Here is a 27,375-nt window from a genome sequence, read left to right as displayed (position 1 = left end):
TCTCCACACAAAGCTTATGATTATTACCTCTGGAAAAAGACGAAAATTTTAAAAAGACATAAAAAACATGTTCCGTCTCTAAGACAACCAAATGGCCAGCTTGGTCTGCCAATTGGTCGAGAAGGCCAGCATACAAAAAAGGTAAAGCTATTAGCAGAGTTCCTGAAGGAGTAATTTGAACCGAACGATGTAGATTCTATGCATCCAGAGAAAAAAAGCGATAAGTTCTTGATGACTGACTAACAATTGTTGCTTCCCTTGAAATTGTTAACACCGTCGAAACTCAGAAAACTAATATCTAAGAAGGCACCAGGCTTCATTTTAATTACAACAAATCCTGCTTACGTATTACTCATTATTTTAGAAAATAACAATTAAAAACACGGTCGCATAATCTGGAATACCACCAACAAAAGTGTGTTTTTTTATCGACTATAGGCAAAGCATTAGACCTCTGTTTCGCCTGTGCGATGTCAAGGTCTACGATTTGTCTACAAGAAACCTTTTAACTCTTGACTTCAAGACTCTCAAGTTATAGTTAGCTGGAAATAGCGACGCCGGAAAGTTGTTTCACGCCTTGGCTGGTCGCACTATGAAAGTAACTATAAAACCTTATTACAAAAACTCCATGGCTTATTAGAATGACAGAAGTCTACGAATATTTGGAAATGCCTATCGTATAAGAACTGATTGAAAAGTCTTATTAGACTTATAAACAAAGATTGGAATATTATAAGAACTTTTTGGCCTTTGATGAACACAAACGTATGTGTTGTATGTGTATTCCGTTAAATTAAACAATGTTAGGTTCTATCTGCACTGAAACTACATCATTGAATTAGAATCTCACATCATGGGAAGTGGTTTATTTTCGAAACCAAAGAACCTGATCATCAAATTTAAATAAAGCTCCCTGGCTGATCGTAAATAAAGACAAAAAAATCGTGTTTATTAGCACGTATGTTGATTTTCGAAAGTTTAGTATTTATTTAATGTGAAAGGAGTGAAATGATGAGATCTACAGAAGAATCAAAGCCAGGACGTAGGTCGAAGAATTGCACCTCTGAAGTACACATAGCTCGCGCAGTCGACAGCTGTTGGGTACGAAAGGTTCTTGAGTGGCCACTAGGAACTGGTAGACACGGTGTGCTCCGACACATGCTGGACCGACGACACAGCTAAGGTCGCGGCAAGTCGCGGTAGCACAGGACCGGTCATAGTGGCGATCTTCTGGGGAGGACTATGCCTTGCATTAGGGGTCTATCAGCTGATAAGAGGACGGATTATTATTCCACTTTAAGAGTTTACTAACGAATTATAACAGTTGTGGGTAGATTTGTTCCCAGTTTAATTTTTGTATTTTTTTTTCGAAAAATGTGTGGAATTTTTAACTCTCACTTGTAATTTTTTACCTACTATTTCGTAAAACAGTGAGAAGTAAGTAATATTTAAGTTATCGATTTGTAAACCGTAATGAATAAAATTATAAAATAAATAATAAATTGTAATAGATGTAAGGGGTTGAATACAAAATGATATACTTGTAAAACTATTCCTTTGCATAATAGGAACATACACTAAAGAATAAACAGAGTTGATAATTATTTATCTGTCACAAGAATGTAAACAGATAAAGCGTTGAGTGTTCGGAACAATTAGGAGATATGTTCTATTAGGATTATATTCTGTTGAGAATTGAAAAACCTTTATTTTGACATTGTTAGTGGCATCAATGTTAATTTAATCGTCAAAGATGCCTTTTCATGTGACGGGCCTATAGTACAGACTTCAACATATTCACAGACTCCGATTAGAATCCAAAAAACGATACCACGTGATCTTTTGCGGAAACGTTGTTATTACTGCAGAATCTTTTGATGGACTGACCCGGCAAATTAATTTAAACCTTTAAGCATTTAACGACTTCAAATATAATATAAAGTAGGTTCACATTATGTAGAATTAAATAATATTCTGATATGCATAAATTTTGACTGTATTTACTGTTACCCGTAAGAATGATTGTAAAAAGAAAAGCCTTTCGTGACTCGGAAGAAGAAAGATTAAATAGCGGAAATCCTTGTCACAACTGTCTGCGTTCAATAAACGTAAAAATATATATATCGTAAGCAAAAGAACAACAAAACCCTAAGCGAATAAAAATTAGAATTAATAAAAAAATTACGTTAATTTCAAATATACATTTACGGTTACTATGAATTATTGTGGTGTCATGTTTAAACCAGAACAAAAAACAATACTTTTTAAATTAACACTGTTCGCCAGTTAATATTTTTAATCTTACATCAACGGTACACATAACTAATTAGTATGAGAGGTAGTTTTAGACTTAGAGACGGATCGATCAATGCACTTAGCTGAGAACTCTGCACAGCACAGCGTTTACCAACCTTTTTTGTACCATGTCCCGTCTTAAAATTATAGTCACCCTATGTAACATATATCATTTTTATATTAAATCTAAAGGATTAAAATCGTGTCGAATCCATTTCCAAATTGCGCCCCTTAATAATAAAATTGCCCCCCTGTGGGGCGCGGGCTTCAGCACTGCTTTAGAGTATCTAAGGATTTCTCAACCCAAGAAAGCCTCCTTTGACCTAGGCTCAAGTAGTTACATTAATGCTATCACTAGAGCAGTCGCTTTCTTAGGTGGAAGTTTTATAAAATCATAAATACACCAACTTCTGGTCCAAGCGATTAGTATTCTAACTTACAGGGTGATTGGTAACAGATGTAAAAGCTTTAAAACGGTCAATGTACAGCGTTTGCTGGCAATTAGTACATAGCGTACCCTCTGTAAAAAATCAATGTTTTCAGAAATAATAAATAACGTAATGATAATTAGTAATAAAACTTGTTTTTATAATTTGGATTTTACGAAGTTACCTTCAAAGGAGGTTAAGGGAGCTTTCATTAAGTCTGTGAAGCGAGCGGGTAATCAGCCTAGTTTTATGTAATTTAGTGTATACATAACTTAGCTATAATCAATAGTGCTTTGATCACCAACACCGTCTTGCAAGTCGATAGACACCCACTGCAATGCCTACTCCAAAGAAGACATTCAGCGGACCTTGCCTAAGTCTTCGGTCTGTGTGTAAAAAAGCACGTACTTTATACATTTTAAAAACGTTGTATCCACCTAATTTTTTCATAAATAAAGTGTTTCAATTTGTATATAATTGAGTAATAAACAGTTATTATGGTTACAGTGCTAATAATTTTAATAAATGAAATTAAAAAATACATGATTATACTATACTCGCGCAACCAACTGTCGAATTTAGAAATAAGTAGTTAACTAAGCCACGCGTTCTATCGAACGGATGCGCTTGAAGGAAGCACACTTTAATACACCGTACATAATCGCTTATATATGATAACCCTTAGCCTGTTCTTTATGTGTTTATGCAAAAAACTATTGATTAGTTCTTCAGGTACCTACATCTATTTGGCTGTTATAATATTGTAATAGAAAGCTTAATATTCTGGAATAGAGACCACGGATTGGTAATCGCAGTTTAGGATATTAAATCACAAGGTGGAAAGAAGACTTTGTTAAGATCGATGAAAGATACTGGACGTCTTAAGACTGAAATGTTGATGATGATAAGAAAGAGTACAATAAATTAAAAAGAAATGCACTTTTTTTTAAAAGCGTTATAGTATAATAAGCAAGTACAGCGTATGATGTCCACTCAAAAGGTGGACAGATGTCGTCGGAAGGCACTAGATGCAGTTCCTCCCTCGACTGGTATGTTAACCCTCTACGGTCGGATGGCGCTACGGCTATTCGGGCCGCAGGTCGGATGGCGCGTGAGCGGAAACAATAGTGTTTATGTTACATTACGTTAGCTCCAAGCAATAGGAATGCCTTACTGGTACTTGAGAAGGTTCCTAAACTGTGGTTCCTTTCGTAATTTTATTGTACCTATAACGTGCTCAACTCATTCGCGAAAATCGCGTCGAATTGCCAACTCACCCGGCCGCTTATTGCTTATTCTCTGTAGAAGTGCGTGTTGTTTGCCCGGAGGCTTTTACAGCATCATCTGAAATGAGTTCACAGAGCCGAAGGGTGAATGAACTTAAATCACCGAAAATGTCGTCGCCCGCAAAGTGTTAAAAAGTACGGTTAAAAGCCATGTCTGCTATGTCCAGCAGTGATGTTCTGCGGCTAAAATGGTAATGATAAAGACAAGATTTAGGCAAATAAGGTCTAAATGTTTTACAGTACTTGACGATAAATATTGCACATCGCAAGAAATACAAACAGTGTGCGTGATAGAGATAAGCGCTACTAAGCCGAAATTAGCCGTTTGTTTCTTTCCATAGGTCAATGTGCAATATTTAACATTGAAAACGCGTGTGTTACATATTTTAAAACAACAATTACACAAAGATAGTCAGTTATTAATGCTGCATATAAGAGGTTGTCGAGAAGCGAGTAATCGTTAGGTGTAAGTGGCAATTAGAGTTGTTTTAATTGAATTGGATAACGAAGGGGCAAGTTTACCTTTGACGTCGGTTCCCTCTGAAGCGTCTGCCAAATATGTTCTCGTATTTTATGCATGTTAGGTATTCAAGTGGGGGTAGATTCTTTTTTTAATAAATACATTTCTGTTTTCTAGCATCTTTTATTTATTACGATATTACATTCTTAGGATAGTTTTTATACAGGATGATTGGACATAAGATTTAAAAGATTTTAAGGAGTGAATGTACATGAGACTACAAAAAGAGATATCTTATAAATATTGTATATAATTTTTATTTTGTTTATTCGAATGCGATAATAGCTTCTGGCAATAGTAATTCAAATTTTAATACGCTGTTTTTACTATATTATGTTACCTTATTTATTAATTCTGGGACCATTGATATGGTAATTGACAGCAAAAGAGCTGCAGATTCACCACTTTTAAGCTTCCACGTCACAAAAATCACAAGGTTTTGTATGTAATGTATGTATAGATGTAAATGTTTTTTTTTTTAATGGCTCCCGCTGTTGGGGGCCTCTCGTACCCCCATCTTTGGTGGGACAGGGACTTTACGAGCAATTTATTTTTTCACATAGTTATTTATTATTTTCATTCTCTCCTTTCGTTCTTCACATATTCTTTCAATCTATTCTTTCATGCCACATTTCTGCTATCTTTCCCTTTTACTCTGTGACCTTTCATTCCTCCCTCATTACATGTTACATTTTATCTTTATTTCTTTTCGTTTACATTTTTATCACATTTTATATCACATTTTGAATTACATTTTATCACATTTTTTCTTATTGTCTATTTAATTTTTCTTATTTTCTTTAATTTTTATTTTTTGTATCACTTTTTTAATTATTTCCTTGCATAGATGTAAATGTCAGTACACGTTGATTTTACAACTTTTTTTCTTTTAATCCAAATTAATTTCCGAACGCAAACGACACGCCGGCGACGGGGCGCCTTTTGGTTCGCAGCGTGAAGTGGCGGGGTCGTATTGCGCCAGAGTGTTGCCAGCTGTTGTGTCGTAACACCGGATCAAATTAATCGTCGGCAGAGGTACGCAGGCTTGCACGCTATGCACAATACAATGACTTTATTGTATACACTATCGAGTCAGTATCTCTCAATGGACATCGAGAAGCATTTTATTATAGGTAAATTAATACGTACGTCTTTTACTGTGAATTCATTTTTTATACACCCTAAAAATTAACTATTAAATTAAGAAAAAGCGTTTTAAAATTCCGATTATAACACGTTAAAATTAATTATTGTTAACAATGTCCTTGCAGACTTTATATTACCACAAGATTGTAGCTTGTCGCAGTCCAATAAAAATAAATGAAAGATATTTCAAAGTGTAAAAGCTTTAAATCTTTTTGATGATAAATGAGCTATTGTTTCACCACTTTTTATATCTATTATATCAATTACTCTGTATGGTATATTTATTATATTTAGGTTATGTTATGTTCACGTTAACTTGCGGGTATCGAGTTTTCGTGTAAAGATGTCTCTGGGTGAATTGCATTGGCTGCATTGCGTTAAATCGATTGTCTGCAGTTCCTTTGACTTATGCTAATAATGTGAACAATAGCTTGAGCTAAGCGTCGGTTAAATTTGTCATCCATTGCGCTAAATATAAGAGTAACTTAGTCAAAGAATCATAATTTTTGATAAATGAGATTATATATGCGTAATACGGCTTATCTTTGTTAAATATATTTGATTATATACATTGGCATTTGACATTTGATATAACATGGAGTTTTTAATAATAATAATAGTATTTTATTCCTAAATTTTTTTTAATAAATAACGATACAAAATGTACCTAAACTTGGTCTCTTGGCACGGCATTCACCTTGTGCTATTCTACAGATAGCCATTTGCTAGTTTGATATCATCTGTTCACTTTCTTACGACGTAATCATCATCATCTGTATATAAGCTGATAAACGTGCAGTACAAGGCGTATGTCACCTCCAAGGGTCGTCACGATGTCTGATGTTATTCCACCCGCATCGAGCGATTTCCTGGGACCTTGACAATTTCAGCTAGTGCTAATTTTATCGTAGATAAAGTAATTTAAAATATTTATTCCATATCAATACTACATATATATCTGATAAAAAGTATTTACTATAATTGTTGTTAATATAATAATTGTATGTTCTCATTTTTAATGAATGAACCTGTAGTGACATGTTAAGTGACAATTTTGCTTCAATCTCTTTTGAAACAAAGATTATGTCTTTAACAATTCGTCGTTCAAACGAAGGCTCTTAGGGTCGTATGTTTCTCGAATGGCGACCATGAGCCGGTAGACTTGTCGTGGTTAGACACCCTTCTAGGTAGACCGACGACAAAGTTAAGATCGCTGAAGTTTACCTGGGAGGGGGAACTATATGCCTTCAATTAGGGGGTCTATCGGCCGATATGATGATGATGAGAAGACAATATCTCCAGATAATATTTCACAATTATAATCAACTGGACTGTGTCTTATTCGTAACGGCCGAATTCTACTACGAACAGTAAAAAAAAATATTTTAAAAATTCATATGAAAACTTTGGAAGCAGTTACGTACGTGTTTAAAATACATTTATATGCATACAAATGTAATCTAGACTTTCTAGATTACAAAACCGAAAGAGAATGGCGGAGTGACCATTCGGAAGTTGCAAGTGATATACTCGTATTTATGCATCCGTCGCTCGGAAAGATAACGCGCTCGATCGATGCGGCCCGTTGAGACTTTGATTTACTCACTAAACGCCGTGTGAATAACAATAGACGCCATCCTGGTGTTAACACCAAATAACAGATGAGAGAATTTAAATAATACAAAAACATTGTTTACATGTAATCATAAAAAAATGTAAAATATTTTTACTAATCGCTAGTGTTTTTTTTAACAAAATTTTGTTTTCGCTTTTACTAAACGCAGACAGTTGGGAGACAGTTGCCGTTATTTGATACGGATCTTTCTTCTTCTAGCTGCGATGCACGACAGCGTTTTATCACTAGTTACAATTTTTTAAATACAATTTGGAAGTTTTACTCAATTATACATTAGTTTTTATGTTATTTTATTTCAAGTGAAACAAATTTTAGCTAGATATCATTTATAAATAAAGTTACACCGTGAACGATGTATCATGGTGAATTAAAAAAACACAAGGTTTTCTTTTTTTAAGTTGTAATAGAGGCATTGAAATATAGTGCCGTCACGTTTTGATTAATTTTATAGCTATTGATTAACATTAATATCACATTATAACATTGAATGTTTGGTTAAATAAGAGTTAATTATCACAGCAAAGACAAGAGTTCCGTTCAAGTTTGTTATGTGCTCCTCTCAGATCTGTGCGCGTATGGAGCAGTACAGCCTTAAGTTAAATAATGCCATTATAAAGAAGCTCGATATAATTTTAAAAATCTGATTAAATTTTTTGGTAATTGTCTCTATTTGTATAGACATATATAAGTGTTCTCTCAATGTATAACGACAGGTTTAGATTTATAACGGCTGTAGACCTTCTTCAAATATCACGTTAAAACCGTTAAAATCGTTAAAACCGCCTAAACTTATTGTGGGTTCTTTTTGAAAGAGAGCGCGTTTGGAACCTAAGTAGCTTTAATTAATGAAAACTATAGAAGATCTCAATTTCATTTTAGATTCCATTTATTTATTATGGGGCTCATTTGGCAATGTGATGATGTACTAAATAGTCATAATTTTTCTTTATTAGATAATAATGTTAATAAATGAATAAACCTAGCATAATCTGATATAATCATTTTCTATTTTTAGTTTATTCGTCCGTCGGTAAAATATCACAGTAATATGTTTATCCAAGAAAAATCTTTTGACTTTACGTCTAAAGACGTTAAAACTAAACTACAAAACGTTATTTATTTGTTTGTTACAACAAAGCAATTACTTATCGGCCGCGACTAGGCTTTAGCGATAAGAAAGGGGGAAGGGTCGTTAAAGGCTCCGAAAATACTTTTTCTACTGAAGCAAAAATTAAATAAAATCTTGCATTTTGTCTGTGATTTCATAACGTTTTATATATACGTACATGGATTAAATATATACAGTATGAGTGTTCTGTCGTGGGTATTTTGGGTACCGTTATTTCAAACATAAATCCTATTGGTGCAGATAACTGAAGCACCCAAAAGATTTCTGGACTATGCCTATTAAGACCATCATCATTTCAGTCGCAGAGCGTCCACGACTGGACACAGGCCTCTTTAATATATTTCCAATAGGACTGGAAGAGGCCTATATTCAACGTCTATAGAAAATCTTAACAATATCGCCTGTCTGCTCTAATATATGCAATAGTTATTCAGATACTGATGTATAAGTCAATCTAATATATAAAATTCTCGTGTCACGGTTTTCGAACTTGAACTCTTCTGAAACGGCTTGACTGATTTTTACCAAATTTAATTTGCGTATTCAGTAGGTCTGAGAATCGGCTACTATTTTCTATACCCCTAAGTGATAAAGGTTGTTCACACTTAAAAATTTTTTTTTATTTTTTTGACGAAATATTTTGTTTTTATTTTTTTATGATACAACATACAAAAATACATACAACCCTAAATTTTCACCACTCTACGATCAACCCTTATTTTTTAATTGAAAATTACAAAATATTTTTTTTGCAAAAAAACGTTTGCGGGATCAGCTAGTAATACTCGTATAAAATATTGTGACTACTTTAAGATAATTAATGTTTACACATTACTGCATTTAATTGTTTGTAAGAAATGAGCACAGTCATCGTCCGTGTTTTGATGTCTAGCCGCAATATTATTAATACTTTACTGGTTCAGTCATTCAGCGGAGCGTGTAATCCCGGGTTTATTTGCTCGGATGAGCGTACGCAGAAGTTCACTGTGCAGGAACGAAACGTAAGCACGGAATGATTTTATTTTTTAATACGTAAAAAGGCTTAATCGTACGCCAGTTACATTTAAATATGAAATGAAAAAAAAAATAAAAAAGTTAAAATATTTGAGAACGCAACCTTTATTAGGTTGGCACAACAGCACTTGCAGTGTTAGGTTGGCAGTAAATTTTTACGCTGCAAATTTGTAAAAGTTTTTCCATTCAATATACGATCTAATTTATCCGTATTCTGAACAAAGCGGCAGTTATAAAATACTATTTTAAACAGTGGTTAAGTATTTTTAGAAATCCATAAAACATCTGGCCTGAAAATTATTAAAACTATGTGTTAGGAAAATGAATATGATTTTTTGTCTTAACTTCCGTCGTTACAAAAAGCTGTCGAGTGTTGTTTATTTGTGAAGTAGAGTCAGTTTGTGATAAGAATTGACGAAACAACAAGAGCTTTGTACACAAAACAATCATATATACCCAGCGGTGGAGGACAGATCTTTGATCGTATGTCGCGGGTTCGATTCCGAGGATAAAATTTAATATAATTCACACATTGTGCAATAATTATACAGGATTGCCATTGATCATAAAACAAGTTTCCAGAGGATGGGAAGCAGTGGCCTTTACGTACTACAATACCACACTGCGATCGCCAATGCGTCTGCCAAGCGTGGTGGTTATTGTATTTATATCACCCTATAGATATCTTTGGTAGAGGCCTATGTATACAGCGGCGTCTTTATAGGCTGAAACAGCAGAGCACTTTTAAATAAAATGTAATATATTCTTTAATTTCATTACACTAATGCACAATTAAAAGTTAATCAAAGAAAGTATAATGCAATTTATAAGGTTATATATACAAATCTGTTCTATTTCTTATGTAACAAAATAATCAATTAAATGGGATGACTTATAATTGAAACGGATAAGGCGAGCTTTATTTATGTTGTCTGTGAATACAGACTCAACGTATCCATCGATTTATATGCCACGTACACTCTACGGTTCGCACGCTATGACGTCAATGGTGTGGCAGTTTGAAGACGTTTTGCCTGTTAAGTTTTAATAATGTATCTCTTTATTATGTTATTGTTGAAAAATTAAATTGTTTAATAGAAGACATAACAGACCCTATGTCTATGTCTTGCAATCGTCTATGGACTAAGATGATTATGACGTCATTTATAAATTATTGTTGCAAACAAAATTTGTTACATTTCAGACGTTATTTGAAGTAGAAATGAAGTAGAAGATAAATAGATGTAAAACCGTTTATCGTGGCGGTATTTGGGAAATGCGTATGCTTTGTTGTGGGCGTCTATTTGCTGATATGTTTACGACGAAGTCGAGACGTAAGTTACTACCGGAAAAGGAGGCTACTACCGGAAAAATTTCAAAGATCTAAAAGCTATAACTAATTTATTATTAATACTAAGCGATCGAAGCTAAGATAATATCTATATTTAGTAATTAAATGGCAGTGAACAGTATAAATGAATATCTTCGCTCACGGCCGCTGGAGCTTTATGATCCGGAATGGAGACCACGAACTTGCACCAGATGACCTTGTTAAGGACGTCGTAAGACGCTGAATACACGCCGCTTCAAATCAGTCTCTAAATCTATGGAAGATAGGAATCTATGGTTTACATCCGGTATTGGATCTCCTATATTTGAAATGATGACATGTAATTATCTGTCTTTTAAACTTATTTAGTAACAAAAAATGATTACGAAAGTGAGTAAATCTTATGCCAGTAAATCTCTATTTAATATTATTATTTATTTATTATTTTAATAAATATTAAATAAAGTTTTTTTGGCATAAGTTAGTGAAATGAACTAAATCGTACGCATAATTTAAACAATTTTTGATGAAAGGCTAAAAGGATCTAATGTGTAAGTAAATAATAAATTTTAAAACAAGCTTCACGTGTTTTAAATAGCACATTTATTAATTTAAAACAGACGTGGATTGCGTTATAATGATTGCTGTTAGGAATCTGTGTTTGGTTTATTGAGATGTGTTAATATACAATCGTTGCATTCTGGAAAACATGCAGAACGCTACGGCTAGACTGAAAACGCTAAAATTAGCATTTCTGTGTAGATAAACATCCGGCCACGTCGGAAGTCTGTGTACCCAGCACCGATTTCCTGAATTAGCAATTTTTAAACAGCGAATTTTGTAAACTAAGATTTTCTTGTAAGTTTTTTTTTATTATTTATTTCAGTTTTCTATCGTACCGCTATATGGACAGTATTTTGTGTATAAATACAGACGTTAATTAATTTACTATAACGTTTATATCAACCATATATAAGCGATATACATTTTTGTCAAATGAATAAGGTACTCAATATTAATTGTTTTTTTTTTATATTATTGTATGCACAAAATATAAATAAATTTAAATCCTTTACATTTTAATATACATGTAGATACATTGCTTTTGTTTTGGACATATAGCAGAAATATAATTTTTTTTATTATTACATTTTGGAGAATGTTACATTAATTAATTTTTTTTATATTGTAATGTGTCTTGCTAATAACTATAATTTGTTTTAATATTTAGTGATCAGAATTTTAACTCCGCTTTTTATTACTAATTTTTGTTATTTATTATTTCTGAAACCGTAGAGATTTTGATAGGTTGTACAATATATTATTTGAAAGCGAATGACCTATACGTTCACTTCTTTAAAGTTTTCACAATTATGAATTATAATCATGTATTTGTTATTATATAGTATATTAAATTTTATTTACATATTTTAATAGCCCTACTATTAAACAATGACTTTAAAATAATTATTTAAATATAAATACATAAATAAACTGGATCTCCTGTTTTAGAGACATTTCACAGATAGCAAATTCTTTTTTAAATTTATCTATTTAAACAATGTATGTAATAAATATAGTTGGTTTTATCTATACACTAATTAATAATCTAAGTTATCCAATAAACTTAAAACGCAAAAGTGAAAGTTTATTTCAATTAATAGTGTACGGGTGGTCATAAAGTGTTTAATTGTCCAATTCAGTTCGGCCACTGCACCAATGCCAGGGTCAATCGAGACGCGCATGCGTGCTGTCGCAGACTTTGTCTAGACGGGGCCTTTTATCATTACAAACTTTTGATATACTCACGATCCGGAAACGACCGTAGACGCTAACTTTATTTTAAATAATTAATATAAACACTACGTTTTTTAATGATATCCATATATTCAGTTATTACATTCTAAAATAACAACATTAACCCTTGCGAACAAGTTCACTCTTCACACTGAGATTTCTAAAAACTCAAATTAACGTCACAATAAAATTTATATATAGTAATCCAGTTTCTCATGATCAAAACTTGGATTAAAAAACGGGAATAAGGAGAAAGTGATGCCCCGACGAATGTAAGTAAGCCTAAGCTATGTCCCAGAGGTTTGGCAAGTTGATGCATTAGTGAGCAGGGCCGCTGGGACCTTAAAGTTCTGGAATGAAGACCACAGATCGACAAACGCAGTGTTATTCCACCTGAACGGTGGTCCGACGACCTAGTTACAATCATTGCAAGATGTTGAATGTAATAAGTTTCCAACAGGTCCTATTGGACATTAATAAGGGAAGTCTTTATTCATTACAATTCTTCAACTTAATATTGGTGGTGATGATGACTAATGATTGTCTCGATTAAAAATAGCGCATTATACTCAAATGACAGGCGTCTGTTAAGCTTTCAAAATAATTTTAAATTTAATAATAAGTTTTATAAAGATATGCAATCGGTTTTATGTTAAAAGATCTTTTCTTTTTTCGCCTGTAAGAAATGCAACATCCCTTTGATATAGTTTTTTTTTGCTAAAGCATCAGTGTAACTTTAACTGATATAAAAGTTACTTGTTTGTGGTTTGCGTCTAGACGTGGGGTTATTGCGGTTTCTCCTTTAGTCGTTGAAAAGATATATGGTCGCTGTAACCTTTTTACCCTGTCTAAGTTGTGGTGAAGCTTTCGTCTGGGTACAAACGACCGCCTAGCTTCAGGTTTCCTTTTTATAAATAACCTTATTCTTTTATTAAAAATATGTTATGAAACTAGCTGGATTGTTATTGAGACAAACTACTGTAGTGTAATTAAATTAAGAGAAAATTACAAGTCTTCACTTGTAATATTATATTAAGTTTATAGATATTCGTATTGACAAATAATCGCAAAAAAAATTATAACTTTAACGAAAAATGTCCAGAAGCTATATTACATCAGTCACAGATACAATATTATATAATTAACCAACTTCTCTTTATATTTGTAAGTTATTTGTTATTAATTATTTCATTAATAAATAATAATAAAATACATTTATAAGACAACTAAGTATTTTTTTTCTCGGCCTTCACTTCAAGATCAAATCGGAAATGAGTAGATCTTTAAAAGAATCAAGGTCACCGATGTAGTTCCAAGAAGAGCTCATCTGAAATAGTAGGGGGCAGGGTACAACGGTCGTAGAACTGACGGCTTTTGGGGTCAGAAGGTTCTCGACTGGCGACCACGAGATGGTAGATGCGGCGTGAGTAGGCTTTCCACTAGGTTGACCGACGGGGTAGATAGTTAAAGTCGCGATATGTTGCTGGATGCGTAAGACCGTGGAGATCTTTGGAGGAGACACGTGCCTTACAATGGGCGTCTATCGGCCGATATGATGGTGAGGATGTAATGATATTTAAGTTTAATTTAAATGTAAGGCAACATTTTGTTATTAATTCTAATTTGTATCGCTAGTGTTTTTTTATATTTTTTTACTTTTACTAAACGCGGACAGTTGGGAGAGGGTTGCCGCTATTTGATACGGATCTTTCTTCTTCCAGCTGCGAGGCACGACAGCGTTTTATATTTTTTTTCAATTTTTTTCACACGATTTTCTTTTATGGGTAAATACAGCTAAAATTTATACATATTAATAATACAATTTGGAAGTTTTACTCAATTATATATCATTTGGTACATTATTTTATTTCAAGTCGCTGCCCAAGCGCTACAGGCCGTTAAATGCCTTGAGATTTAGGACAATAGGTTGATTCTTTTGTAATAAATAATACAATTATTTAATAGTAAAAATTAAAGTCATTGCAATTGTCTGAAATCTTGTTTTTTTTTTCACAACATTTATATGTACACTATTTATGTTGTGTGTAAAATTAATTGTCATGGAAATCAAATGAGATAAGGATTATTCATAAACGTGTTGTTAATGTCAATTGACAATTTGTCTAACACGAGACCCTTTTTATATCTGTCGCCATATGTATTTCGATGACGTCTACTGTCGCACTACGTCTTCCGAAACGAGGGTGGGCCTGTTATCGAGGGTGCGGAATGATAACCCGCAGGGCAGTGTAAATGTTGTCGTTCTAAAAATATTGAAAGCATTTGCTTCCGCCATATTTTTTTTTCTAGCTAGCCAGTTCTGTTATATTCTAGTGTGCAAAATGTAATAAGTTAGAATTTTTATATACTGTACGTTCACGAAAACTGCTTGTATGTATGTCTATGTATATATTTTATAAATAAAGTTCACAATGAATATCCGGGTGGATTGCATGTAAAATTCTTGAAGCTAAGATGTTATGGAGGCGACTTGTTTGAGTCATTAATAAACAAAGTAATAAAATGAGCTATTTGATAAATCTGCCTGCGCATTAACAGGTGTAGTTTATCGTAATAAGTGTCGCAGTCGTACATTCGCATCTTGGTTTTTTTTCGACACCAAAGCGCATTCCATAATATTTGACATTAACTTCGTTCAATATGCATGTGCTTTTTGATGTCCGTTTATATTGATATAAAATTATCACAAATATTCTTTTAGGAGAGTCCGAGTCTATGTAGATAAAATTTTGCGTTAAGTTTCTAGTTTCAGTTAAATTCATATTATAGCGAATTGGAGTAAATATAAAAAGAGAATAAAAGTCTAAGTAAATCTATTACAGTCTATATTCTGTGATAAATAATTTCTGGTTTTTGCTTGAATTATATGTACACGATGTCATATGTTAACAACTGTTCTAACAGTATTATTTCTTTTGTTACAGGTAATGTTAGAGTTTATTGGAAACATTTGATTAAACATTTGAAGTGACTGCTATGTGGTTACTGCTTGACTGAGACATGGAAAAATAAAGAGATATTATAAAGTTTTAATTAATTTATCACGATACAGGCCATTTATTACCATGTCATAAGATTTTATGAAAATAAAACAAAACACTGCTGAATAGGATATAGGAAGGCTTGCATTTGACGTCTTCCGATGACCTTAACAAGGTCGTCTCTGCACATTGTGGGCGGGCGCCCTACACTACGTCCTGGAATATAATTGGTAATAATTACATTTTAAAAGAGACCATCTTAGTTCGATTAGTACGGCATCTATATTTGCAGTATTGTGCACGCGATATTGCGTTCTCTTGAAAGTATATAAAGATAATGTTATTTTATTTATTTTTTTATTATGACCCCCGCTATTGGGGGCCTCTCGTTCCCCTATTTGTAGTGGGATAGGGACTTTATTAGCATTTAATTTTTTCACATTATATTTTATTTTCTCTCTCTTCTTTCATTCATATCATATATATCATTTTTATTTTACATTGTCACTTATTCTATAATTATTTTCTATCACAGTTTTGTTTCTATTTACATTTTTAATCTATTTATCTTTTTATACTCTGTTTGCTTTATTTCTATCGCCCTTTTGGCGATCTCTTTACAAAGGGATATGAATGCCTGTTTGTCATCTCCGCCTATCAGGGAGAGTATTGTCTCCTCCCTGATTTCAACGCCAGAAGATAATGTTATTATAGAGCCTGTAAGATCTACCCTCTGATAAGTTGGAAGGACTTGAGAAGCCACACAGTTTTTGGTTTTTAAAAATCATGGCAGAACAGGTTTATGACGAATGGATTACTTGTGTCATTTAATGGCATAAATCATTTAAATTATTAGAATCAAAATTGAGCTTACGAACGGTCCAAAACTCTTTTATAACTAATTCTATTAAGTCCAGAGGAAGATATAACAAGCTTATTGTAGTTATTTTAACCTTCTGCCAATGGTAACCTTATGTCCATTATTTATTGTATACTTAATAAGTACTTAAAAGATAGTTGTACCCAAAAAAAAAAAAAACAGAACGAAACAACTTACGTGTAGAAAAGTTACATATACCAGCATAAACAATGTTTTAATGATATATTCTTATTTAAGACATACCGCTTTAATTTGTAAGAGCAATCTCCAAAAAATGTTAATAATGTAATTTTTTACACTGGCAATACAAAATGTTAACTATAAAACAGTGCCGCTTAACAAAAAGAACAATTTAAAATGGCGCATTCCGTTTTGCCGCCATTTTTAAAATGTCATCACAACTGTCAAATTCTTTAGAGAATGCAAGTAACGCGTGTGATGGCCGGCCTCTCACATTCGACTGTTATTATACAGCCGCCTGTGTTAAATTTGAATTATGTGACCAGACGAACAATTTGGTTTTTATTAAAGGACGAGACATTTATGATTATAGTCGGCCAACGCTGGAATGTTAAATTAGCAATAAAATTTTCGAGATAAAGACAGCGATTAAATACGCGCATTTTCTTTCATGTTTTTGCCAAATTTTTTTAATGGCTTTATTAAATTTTGTAAATCCTTTCCATACTACATCAATTGTTTAAAGAAAAGTAAACAATTCTCAAATAATACTTTCTTTCTTTCGCTAACTAGATCGTTAACTCCTCTATTTTCTATAACCTACACAACTGTTTTGACCAGTGGTAGAGAACCGAGACTTGAAATCCTGGGTCACGGGTTCGATTTCCTGGATACATTATTATATAATTCATACTTTATGCATCAATGACATAGGGTTGCCACTGGTCACAAACAAATTACCGAAGTTTGGATGGTAGCGTCTTCTGCGTACGATAATACCACACTGCGATCGCCAACCCGCATGCCAAGCGTGGCGATTATGGTACATAGATATCTTTGGGCTGAAACGACACAACCATTTCCGGTAAAATTTTTCATCATGATGAATATTATGTATATGAAATGTTTTTAAACATTGTCGTTTTCATTGATGCGTTGATGAACTTCCATTTTCTCCTTATGCTCTTTCTTTGAAATTTTGTTTGTGAGTAGAGTAAGGTTACATTATTTATGCATCCATATAAAGAAACATTGGATTGAGATAATTCGAATGTGGGAGACATCTAAATTCTCATATTCATAATTGTCAAGACAAAGTACATACATAAAATATTTTTTTAAGACACCACGTAATGTTACTAGCAGTGTTCACTTTGAGACGCTTTATAAGAAATTTGAAAATTGTGAACAAATTTGGTTAATTTTGTTATCGTATAAAAATCATTAATAGAGTTAAAAAGAATGGGTTATGTTTCTCGTCTGAATGTTGTAAGTAAGAACAAATCACGACGTTACCAACGACCTTAACGTCTGTCCTCCTGGAGGGTGGACGTCATACTCTGCGTTAGCATACGTCGCATTACTTCAATGCAAGCCAAATAGTATTTTCGCAACCTTCAAATTTTTGTCTAATAGATTCAGGCGTTACCTTGCAGAAGTTCATCCTAACTAAGAAAGGGACAAATATATAGCTACTTCCGCTGTATACCCACTTTACAGCGGAAGTAGCTATAAATTAGTCCCTTTCTTAGTTCTCAAATTTTTGGTTAGCAACCATGACTGAATATTTCATAAATATATTCGGATAATTTTACGCAGTCTTTCATTGGTATGTTTATAATCGGACCAGAATTACCATTCTCGGCCATTGTTATAGCATTTGTATATTCAAGTGACATTACCAATAAGACTATTATCGATAAATCTGATGTTTTTAATGTGGCTCAATTAAAAATATGGGTGATAGTATATTGCCCTGCTCTACTTAATATTCTTTTCATAGTGAACACATATAATGAGGATAAATCTACGATTTTTAATTTTTAATATTGTTTAATTTGTTATTATTTTTTTAATTATTCTAATTGTGTTAAATAATTTTTTCATATTCCTATTTTTATTTTCTTTCTCTCCATACATTGGTCACAATTTCTTTTATTTGTCTTATATTTTTCGTCACAATATCTTACACTCTTTCTACCTTCCTTCCCTTTCTTCCGCTCCTAAAATATTAGAGTAAATTAGTTCTTTATATGTCAGTGCAGTATTATCAATTGCATTTTTTTCCTTTTTATTTTATTTGTTCTATATATATATATACATTTCATTTTTTTTGTTATTTTTCATTAGTTTCTAGTTCTTTAATGTTCAACTTCTGAAATACAAATACATATTATATATCTGGATTATAATATACTGTTTTGTAATATGTAAGACACCAATAAAATGAGCAATTGATCAATTCGTTTACGTGGGCAAAAATAATCTTGGATTCAGTAGAAAATTTTCACAAAAACATATAAACTCCATCGAGTCTTGGCACCAAAATTTGCGACTTGGCAAAGCGTCAAGTCTACTTCTTATCTTCCTCAATCGTCTTCAGTTTGGCTTAGGTTAGTTTCTTTCCGATCGATATATAGCTATTGTCAACTACAATTTTTTGTATTACGTAAAGGAAAATCGAATCTTACTTGGATGGGCAGCTTTCGTGAAGCTCCGAAATATCTTCTCGTCCAATATACCGCAATGTCTTAAGGTATTCCACCATCGTTGTGTTTTCATTGAAAACATATTCCGTGATGTAGTCGTTTTATCGTAAACCTTAATAGAAGGCACAAGGTCGCTCAGAGAGTCACGTAGAAGGCTATGCTTAGATTAGAAAGAGGAGATTCGTAGAAAAATCAAAGTCATCGACGTAGTCACAAGAATTGCTCGTCTGTAGTATTGCGGCCAAATGGTTCTCGAGCCGGTAGACGCGGCGTGGGTATGTCACCACTAGTTGGATCGACGTCATAGTCGAGATCGCGGGAAGACGCTGGATACGGGCAGCGCAAGACATCTTGCTCAAGGTCGCATCAAGGTCATATTTGCGGTCCTTGGTATAGACCTATCCTTTGCAGAGGGCATCTTGGCTGACATAATAACGATTATGAAGAAAAATCTTTATTAAACACATTATTACAGAGAATTCTTTTCGGTAAAATCGATGGTGTACCTCCAATACTTACGTAATTTTACGAGAATGACTATAAAAAATTCAAAATACCTTTTAAAACTAACAACGATTACTTTTCAACTTGGAAATGAAACTCAAAATATAATTACATACCCTCTAACAAATGAAAATATTTCTAACAAAACGAATTATGCGCCAAAGGGATTACTTCGACGCTTTCAGATTGATTTATAGTCAGCCAAACCCCATTTTACTGCACAATATACTGTAGGAAAGCAATTCTAGTTAACAAACATAACTACGTAGCGCTGCAAATGCTTCTCGTGTGAAAATGAACCTTATTCTCTATCCAATAGGCGATAACATAATCTATTGCTTGTTAAAATTAGGAAGAGCTTTAAAAACTGCGCGTTTTTGTTGCCAGTATTACGAGAGCCCTCGTCATAAATGTTTAAACGCTTATTGAAGTCCTTCTTTAAGTGGATCATAAAGCCCTCCCTTTGCTTTGTTTTATAGTAAAATGTAATTTATGTAGGGAAATTATGTAAGTAGGGAATTAATGTAAGTATTATGTAGGGAATATAAACTTAATTCTCATTGCGATATGGTTTAGAGTGGTTGCAATATGAATGTGGTTGAACTTATCGTGGGAAAGTAACGTCGGACTCTATGGAAACTTATTTACCGGGCCTTAATAATTTTTGTTGCGAATGTGGCAACGGTCATAATTGAAAGAGACGATGAATTTTTAACATTTCAGTCTGTTTTAAGGTCGATGTTAATCTTGATTACGAAATTAATATTAAGTAAAAAAAATGTTTAAATTGTTTTTCAATAATTTTATTTCAATTGTTAACCATTTTTATTATTGTAGTAGGCGTCGGATCTTTACGAATCGAACTAGCATCCTGTGACACTGTTCTTTTTTTCCTACGCAGGCCCGGAAATTACTTAATGCAAGTGGGTCAGTAGCAAGCAAGTGACTTGAGAGATTCGTGTCAAATATGTACCAGTTGGAACGGAAAGAGAATATTAAAAACTTATGAATGAATAAAATACGCGTTTACTTACACTTAGATATTACTTTTGGAAATCCTATTAACTTATACAACTCTGTTATTTATAGTGTTCGGTTTATATCGTAATTTAAATTGAAATACCTGTCTTAATAAAAAATATTTCATCCAAGAGCAAACGTTTTATCGAGATATTTTTGTTTTCGTGAAGGTTACAAATTTCTCAAAGAGGTCGGACGAGGAGATCCGTAGACAAATGATAGTAACTGACATAGCCCAGTGTATTGGAAGTGGTGGTAGGCAGTATAAATAGTACGCCGAACTGATGAACTAAGGCCATAAGATTCTTGAGTGGCGACCAACCGGCAAGTGCAATGTAGAACGTCCACCCGTAACGCAGACCACAGAAGGACTATCTTGTTAAGGAGGTCCGAAGACGCCGGATACAGGCTGCTTTCAACTAGTCCTATTGGAAATCAATGCAAAAGACTTACGTCCAGCAGTGGATTAAAATTATTATGATCATGATGGTAGCTAAAATCAGAAACTAGATATAATTAAGAATACATGTTTATCTACTGTTAAAATTATTTATTCTGAAAGCGCTCTTGTATCGAAGAAATTCTGGTATGCCAATGGACGTCTTAAGCAATTATCCCAGGTTATTGTGGAACGACAAACGAAAACAATTTTCAATTTAGGCAATAACAGCGTGATATACAAAACTTGTATTATGGTAGGCTGTGTGGTTTTGAGGTAGCCCGGTGGTAGAGGACTGGGACTTGCGTTCGTAGGTTGCGGGTTCTATTCCCGGGATATAGTTTATATAATAAACTCTTTGTGCATTCATTTTATAGAAATGCCATTGCTCACATACAGATTTCCAGGGGATAGGCAGCAGCATCCTCTGTGTATCATAATACCACACTGCGATCGCTAATTGGCCTGCCAAGCGTGTCGATTTTGGTATATCCTCTTTAGATAGTTTTTGGAAGCCCGATGCCTTGCAATAGGCATCAATAGGCTAAAACGACGAAGTAGAAATCCGATGTATAGATATTGATATATATATATATATATATATATATATATATATATATATATATATATATATATATAAAATACAATAAGTTATGTACGTGTAATGTATATGAAATATAAATATAGATTCATACTAATCTTTTCCATGTAGCTGGTTAAGCGATCAAATCTCTTTAAACCTACCTGCCTTTACAGCGAAAAGCCGATGGTTCAATAACACTCGCACTATTTAGACTCGAGTTCGAAGACCGCTTCCTGAGTATTTCCAGGCGAGCTATTTGTGGCCAGAACAGTATAACAGAAACAAATAGTTGATTCGCGATGGCCTACGTTCTTGATCGGGCTTTTTTAGATCGTAGCGCAACGAGTTTTGTCCTGTTTCGTGCCATTTGTGTCTAACTGCGGGTCTCCCCTTTCACAGTATAGAGGTTCTTGGGTATTAACATGCTTTAATACGAAATTATATATTAGAGGGACCGGAAAGTAACGTAGCAAAAAGTAAAATCGTAAATTCACAAGACTACATTTTTAACAAGTTTTTATTTCTAAGTTTTTATTTCTTTTCTGCTATCTAGTATACAAATCAATGCCGTAGCGGTAAAAATCAATCGGTTTTTCTGTAAAACATGTCGACAGAAACGATATTACTTTCCGGTCCCCTAATAGTTTTTCCATATGCTTGAGAAGGGATTACCGTTTCAATAAATCGTTACCTATTATCAGCTATTTAATAATGTTGTTTTGCCGTTGGCATTTGCAGCATTTCCTGGTGAAAATGTCAAAGGAATTCTCTCTCCTCGGAATTCTCGTTATATTATTTGTATACTGTATTGGATGTATCAGTACTGGTGGCGCGACGATATTTATACTTACAAGACTTACTAAATTTTGACCTACAAAATATTAAAAAAAAATCGAATATAGACACCTAGGTCTAAAAACACTTAGACCAACGAATCCTCTTGAAACGCAGCTTTGGTCACTGAATGTTTCTTCATTTTCTTGTATCTTCTCGTCCAATATAGTCAATGCCTTAAGACAAAGGTCTTCTACTAAGTACATAATATACGTTACCGGTGATAAACTGCCGGAGTTCCACTCGGCAGTTTATCGAGGTCTTTCACTTCGTGTAACACTGACAAGTTCACAGTACCGAAAACTACGATACGAAACATCAGTAAGTCCAAATTGACAAGTTGAAGTGGTAATGGCTACATAGTGAACAGCACAGATAGCCACCGGGGTCTTGAGATTCTGGAGTGACCACGGATCGGCAAGCACAGCCCAGGATCCACTAACAAGGTAGACAAAAGACCGAAGATTGTGGGAAGTTGCTGATTGCAAGCTGTTTCCACGGTTCGTAGGCCTGGTTCCAGCAGTGGACGTCTTACCGCTGAATAGGGTTGATTATAACTATAGACGTAGTCTGGCAAACTCTTCAGTACTTCAGTGTTCTGCTCCAGTAGGGCTCGAAAGCAAAGAAATTTTGCGCAACGTACCCTTAAGAGAGCTGATATGAAATACACGAAATGGCAACTCATTATATATGAATGTTTTAACTTTCTACATAATTCATAAAAGGCGGTGATTTTACAATTTCTTTTGTGAGAATACGAAAGGCGTGTCTTGAAAGAACTGCAAATTAGCCTTGTGGTTGACTTTCGTAAAGCATATTTATGGGCGTAGCTAAGGCAAAGTATATTAATATTATTATTTTTGTATTTCTATGAGAAGTTTTATAAGATGAGTTCGATAAATAATAAATTTGAATAAGATATAGTTTTGGAAAGTTAACAGTAGAGCTAAAAAATACGTGCGCGTTTTCATCTGAATGTTGTAAGTTAAAACAGAAGTTAGCAAAATTGTGTTGCCTTAATTATCGTTATTTTGGCCATAGAACGTCCACTGCTGGGCATAGGCCTCCCCATCAATTTACAATACGAAGCACGTCGTGCTATGCTTTTGCTAGTCCGTGATTTCCACTTTACAACCTTAAGGCTCTAACAGCCATCTGTTCTGCACGTTAAGTAGCCTGCCCACTGCTTCTGCAACTTGCCAATCCGCCGGACTTTCGTACGTCCTCGGATCACACTCCTGATTCAATCTCGTTAATATATGCTATGTTTTGTACTAAAACAAAACAGGTCTGTGCTTTATTTTCTTACTTTACGAAAGTATTTATTTCTGATATTTCTTTTATATGCTGTTAGTAAACATTTAGATAAAAAGTACAGAGCTTTGGATACAATGAAATATCGCAAAAACAGCGTCGGAAATTCCACCGCCGAATACAATGCGATGATTCACACGAATGCTTTTTTAAATGTTTGTCACCTGCGCCTGCGCACCAAGTGCAGCGAGATTTAATTAAAAAACTTCTGATTGGACATGGTGGTCATCCTATATATTAAACTTCAACTGACTTGTAACGAAAAGAAAATTAAAGTAAAAATCGAAAGAATTTTTTTTTACAGTTGGAGTCTTTAAAATACTTGCTTTAAGGTGGAATTACATATTGTTTTATAAACTTAAGATAAAAGTCTTTTACTGGTCTATTTATAATCTAGTTTAATTTTACATGGTACAATTTTCAGTATTACGTAGATATATTATCATGTACAAATATTTTTCGTGCATCTTGGCATTGGTTATATTCGATTGGTGCTGGACGCTATCAACCGTTGTGGCTTTTACAGCTTCTTCGGACTCAGGGCTCGTGGATCCGCAATTCGCGAGCTAATAAACTGTTGTAATCACATTATAATGCTTACCTTCCTTCAAATTTTGATTGATATATTTCAAACATTTGTTTTTGTGCTGTATATTTAATTATTTGTATGAATTGTTATTAAAGCTCTTTATTATGTAAGCCGTCCGGCTGTGGATGACCTACGGCTCGAATGGTGATGACGATGAAGGTAAATAGTTATTTCGTAAGTCATTTCATGCATTCTCGAACTATACTGCAGAAGGTCTTTTATAAGCAGATCTTTTAGGTATTGGTTTAGTTAAAAAGCAGATATTGTCAAGGAGACTTACCACGAGTATAAACTAAACGTTAGATTTCTGTTATAAAAAACTGGAAGACATCTATATTATAATGCAGTAACACATCTGTTATAAATCTTAAAGTATCGGTAAGAAGGCGATGTAAATAAACACACCCGTTGCGTTATGAGGTTTGTATTGCAGATGTTTGAAGCTCGCCTTTGATGCAACGCTGGTGTCTGTTAGTGTGTGATGGTGTCGGTTGCGTTGCGTGAAGTTACTGTTTATTAGCGTAGTTCATTGAACTGTCATGATCAATACACAAGTTTACAAGGGTAAATAAAGAAAAAGAAAATAAGAATTTTCTTTGTGTAAATACAGAATGAAGCCAATGGCCTGTGGAGCCGAAGGATTTCGAATCGCGACCACGAGCCGGTATATTACAGGATCGGAAGAATGCGGGAATTCGATAGATGTTGCGTGGCGATCTTCGAGGGAAGCCTATCCTTTGCAGTAGATGTCTGTCGGCTAAAAAGAAGAAGAAAGTCACATTTATCTTATGGGGAGCCCTATTTCCAGCAGTGGACTTTCTATGACTGAAATGATGATGTTGATATATTTTTAAGCATATTTATTTAAAAAACGTACGTCAGAAAGAAAAACGAGTTAAAATATCAAAAAATGTGCAAGCAGCAATCTTATTATTTAAGGCAATTCCTCATAGACAACCAAAGTATGGAGACAAAGAATGACAAGTGGCTAGTGGTCTAGTTGTAGTTTAGTTATTAAATATACACTTAAAAGGATAAATACGTATATACATTTACTACATACATGTTGTACATCGCTCGCTTAAACCCCCTTGCGGGTGGAATCTTGTCAAATTCGATTGCAACCTAAGCCGAGGTCTAAGCCCATTCACGGACCGGAGCGACCTTGTAAGTGTCTTAAGAGATTGACAGCCTTCTATTTCAGTAAAGTAAATAATATAACGACTTATGTTGTGGCTTCCAGTGAAGATATTGAGTTTAATTACTGAATTAAAATCTATGCTAAGCCATTGAAGTGTTCTTCTACAATAAAACTGTGAAGATTTACCTGCAAAAAAAACTTAAGATCTTTGCATTTGTATGTTAATTTTTTTTAGTTACAATTAAAACTATTATATTGCCAATTGAATTTATGATGACAAAGTTCTCGCATTTTTAACCATGATAAACGTGGTCAAAAATGATAGTATAGATAATAGGTTTAAATAGTTAACGGGTATATGTATATAACTTTTGATTTTACACTAAACAACGTATAACTGAACATGTGCACAGCCGATGCCTTCTCTATTTCCTTTCTCTTTCTTGCCACACAAGTACATTATGTTGGTCCACGATATGTCCGGTACAGTACCCGGCGATAAATGTTGCACATCGACCTTTGGAAAGAGACAATCGGCTAATTTCGGCTTCGTAGAGCACTATCTCTGTCCCACACTACCTATGTGACGTTTTGTCAGTCGTGCGACAATATTTGTATCGGGTACTGTACTATCTCTCTGCCGTACGTAGGTCATATAATGCGTGCTCCCCTGGCTTTCATGTAAACAAGTATATCCAGCTACCGAAAGGATAGATTTTTTGTTACCGAACAAAAAAAACTATTGAACACTTTTTGCAGTCTTCGTATATTTTTATTTATGTAGATTACACCATATAAAGTAAAAGCATATACGCATCTTATTTGCGATGGACGTTAAGAAAACACAATTCCGTGTGGAAAGTTGGGACGTGTTTTAAATACATATTTGTAATGTTTACTTCGCATTCTATGCGCGCGTGTTTTTATTTGCGATCTCCGAAATCTGGAACGAATTCGTCGACGAGGACACTGGCGAAATGTTGACGTGTGTTGCACAAAATATTTTTAGTAAGAACATTTTGATGACGAATAATGCCACGTCAATTTAAAGTAAACCTTTTTGATCATCAAGTAAATATAATAATGAAAAAAATTATCGAAACTATTTGCTATAAATATAGTATGTTGAGATTTTTTACCAACAGAAGTTACTGCCTTATCGCATTCCTATAGAAAAAAATTGATATATTTCCGAGTGTTTATTTATTGATTACGTGAAATAAATTATCGAATTTTGTAGTGGATAAATATTGACCATGATGCTGACAGTGATAGACCGGTCGTCATGCCGATCAGGGTAAGCCTTTGCCTTGCAGTGGGCATATGGCTGCCATGATGATGTTGCATCTGTTAAATGACAACATAAATGCGCTTGAACTGTGAAACACGTGAAGTGAAGTTCAAAGCGAGTTATCAAATGCGCGTAGTTCAGATCGGACTGTCAAATAGGCAAAATATTAATAGTCAATTTGTTTTTCCTATAAGAATCTTTTATAAACTATAAGATCATAAAAATAGATAATTGAAATTGGTATAATAGTTGAAAAGTAATGTGACGAAAGGAAAAAAAATATTTTTTTAATCATGTAAATGTAATTTACTTTTACATGTATAAATATTTTTTAAGCATATTGCTTAGAAAAATTTATAAAACAGTTTTTTCTACAAAGGAAAGCCTCTAGCGAAGAAAAAACTACCTGAACAGATTAAAGTCCACGTATCCTTTGAATGATTTCACAGCTCGATGGTTTTAGCGCGATAAAGAGTTTTTAATCATTTTTGTACTAGGTAGTTGACAATTTTTCTATTTATTCATTTA

At 33.7% G+C, this 27,375-nt stretch overlaps 1 protein-coding gene across 1 annotated transcript in view; it reads left to right on the top strand.

The window, feature by feature from the left end:
- Positions 1-27,375, top strand: part of LOC137924898 (uncharacterized) — a 156,867-nt gene that overhangs the window by 1,153 nt on the left and 128,339 nt on the right. The gene's annotated exons all lie outside the window — the stretch shown is intronic.

Source organism: Battus philenor, unplaced genomic scaffold (assembly GCF_028537555.1).
Source record: "Battus philenor isolate CCGP_79_NKW_IND1 unplaced genomic scaffold, ilBatPhil1.0.hap1 SCAF_25, whole genome shotgun sequence".
Classification (NCBI taxonomy): domain Eukaryota; kingdom Metazoa; phylum Arthropoda; class Insecta; order Lepidoptera; family Papilionidae; genus Battus; species Battus philenor.
The sequence above is the reverse complement of the archived record's forward strand: the minus strand, read 5'-3'. Positions and strand labels throughout refer to the sequence as shown.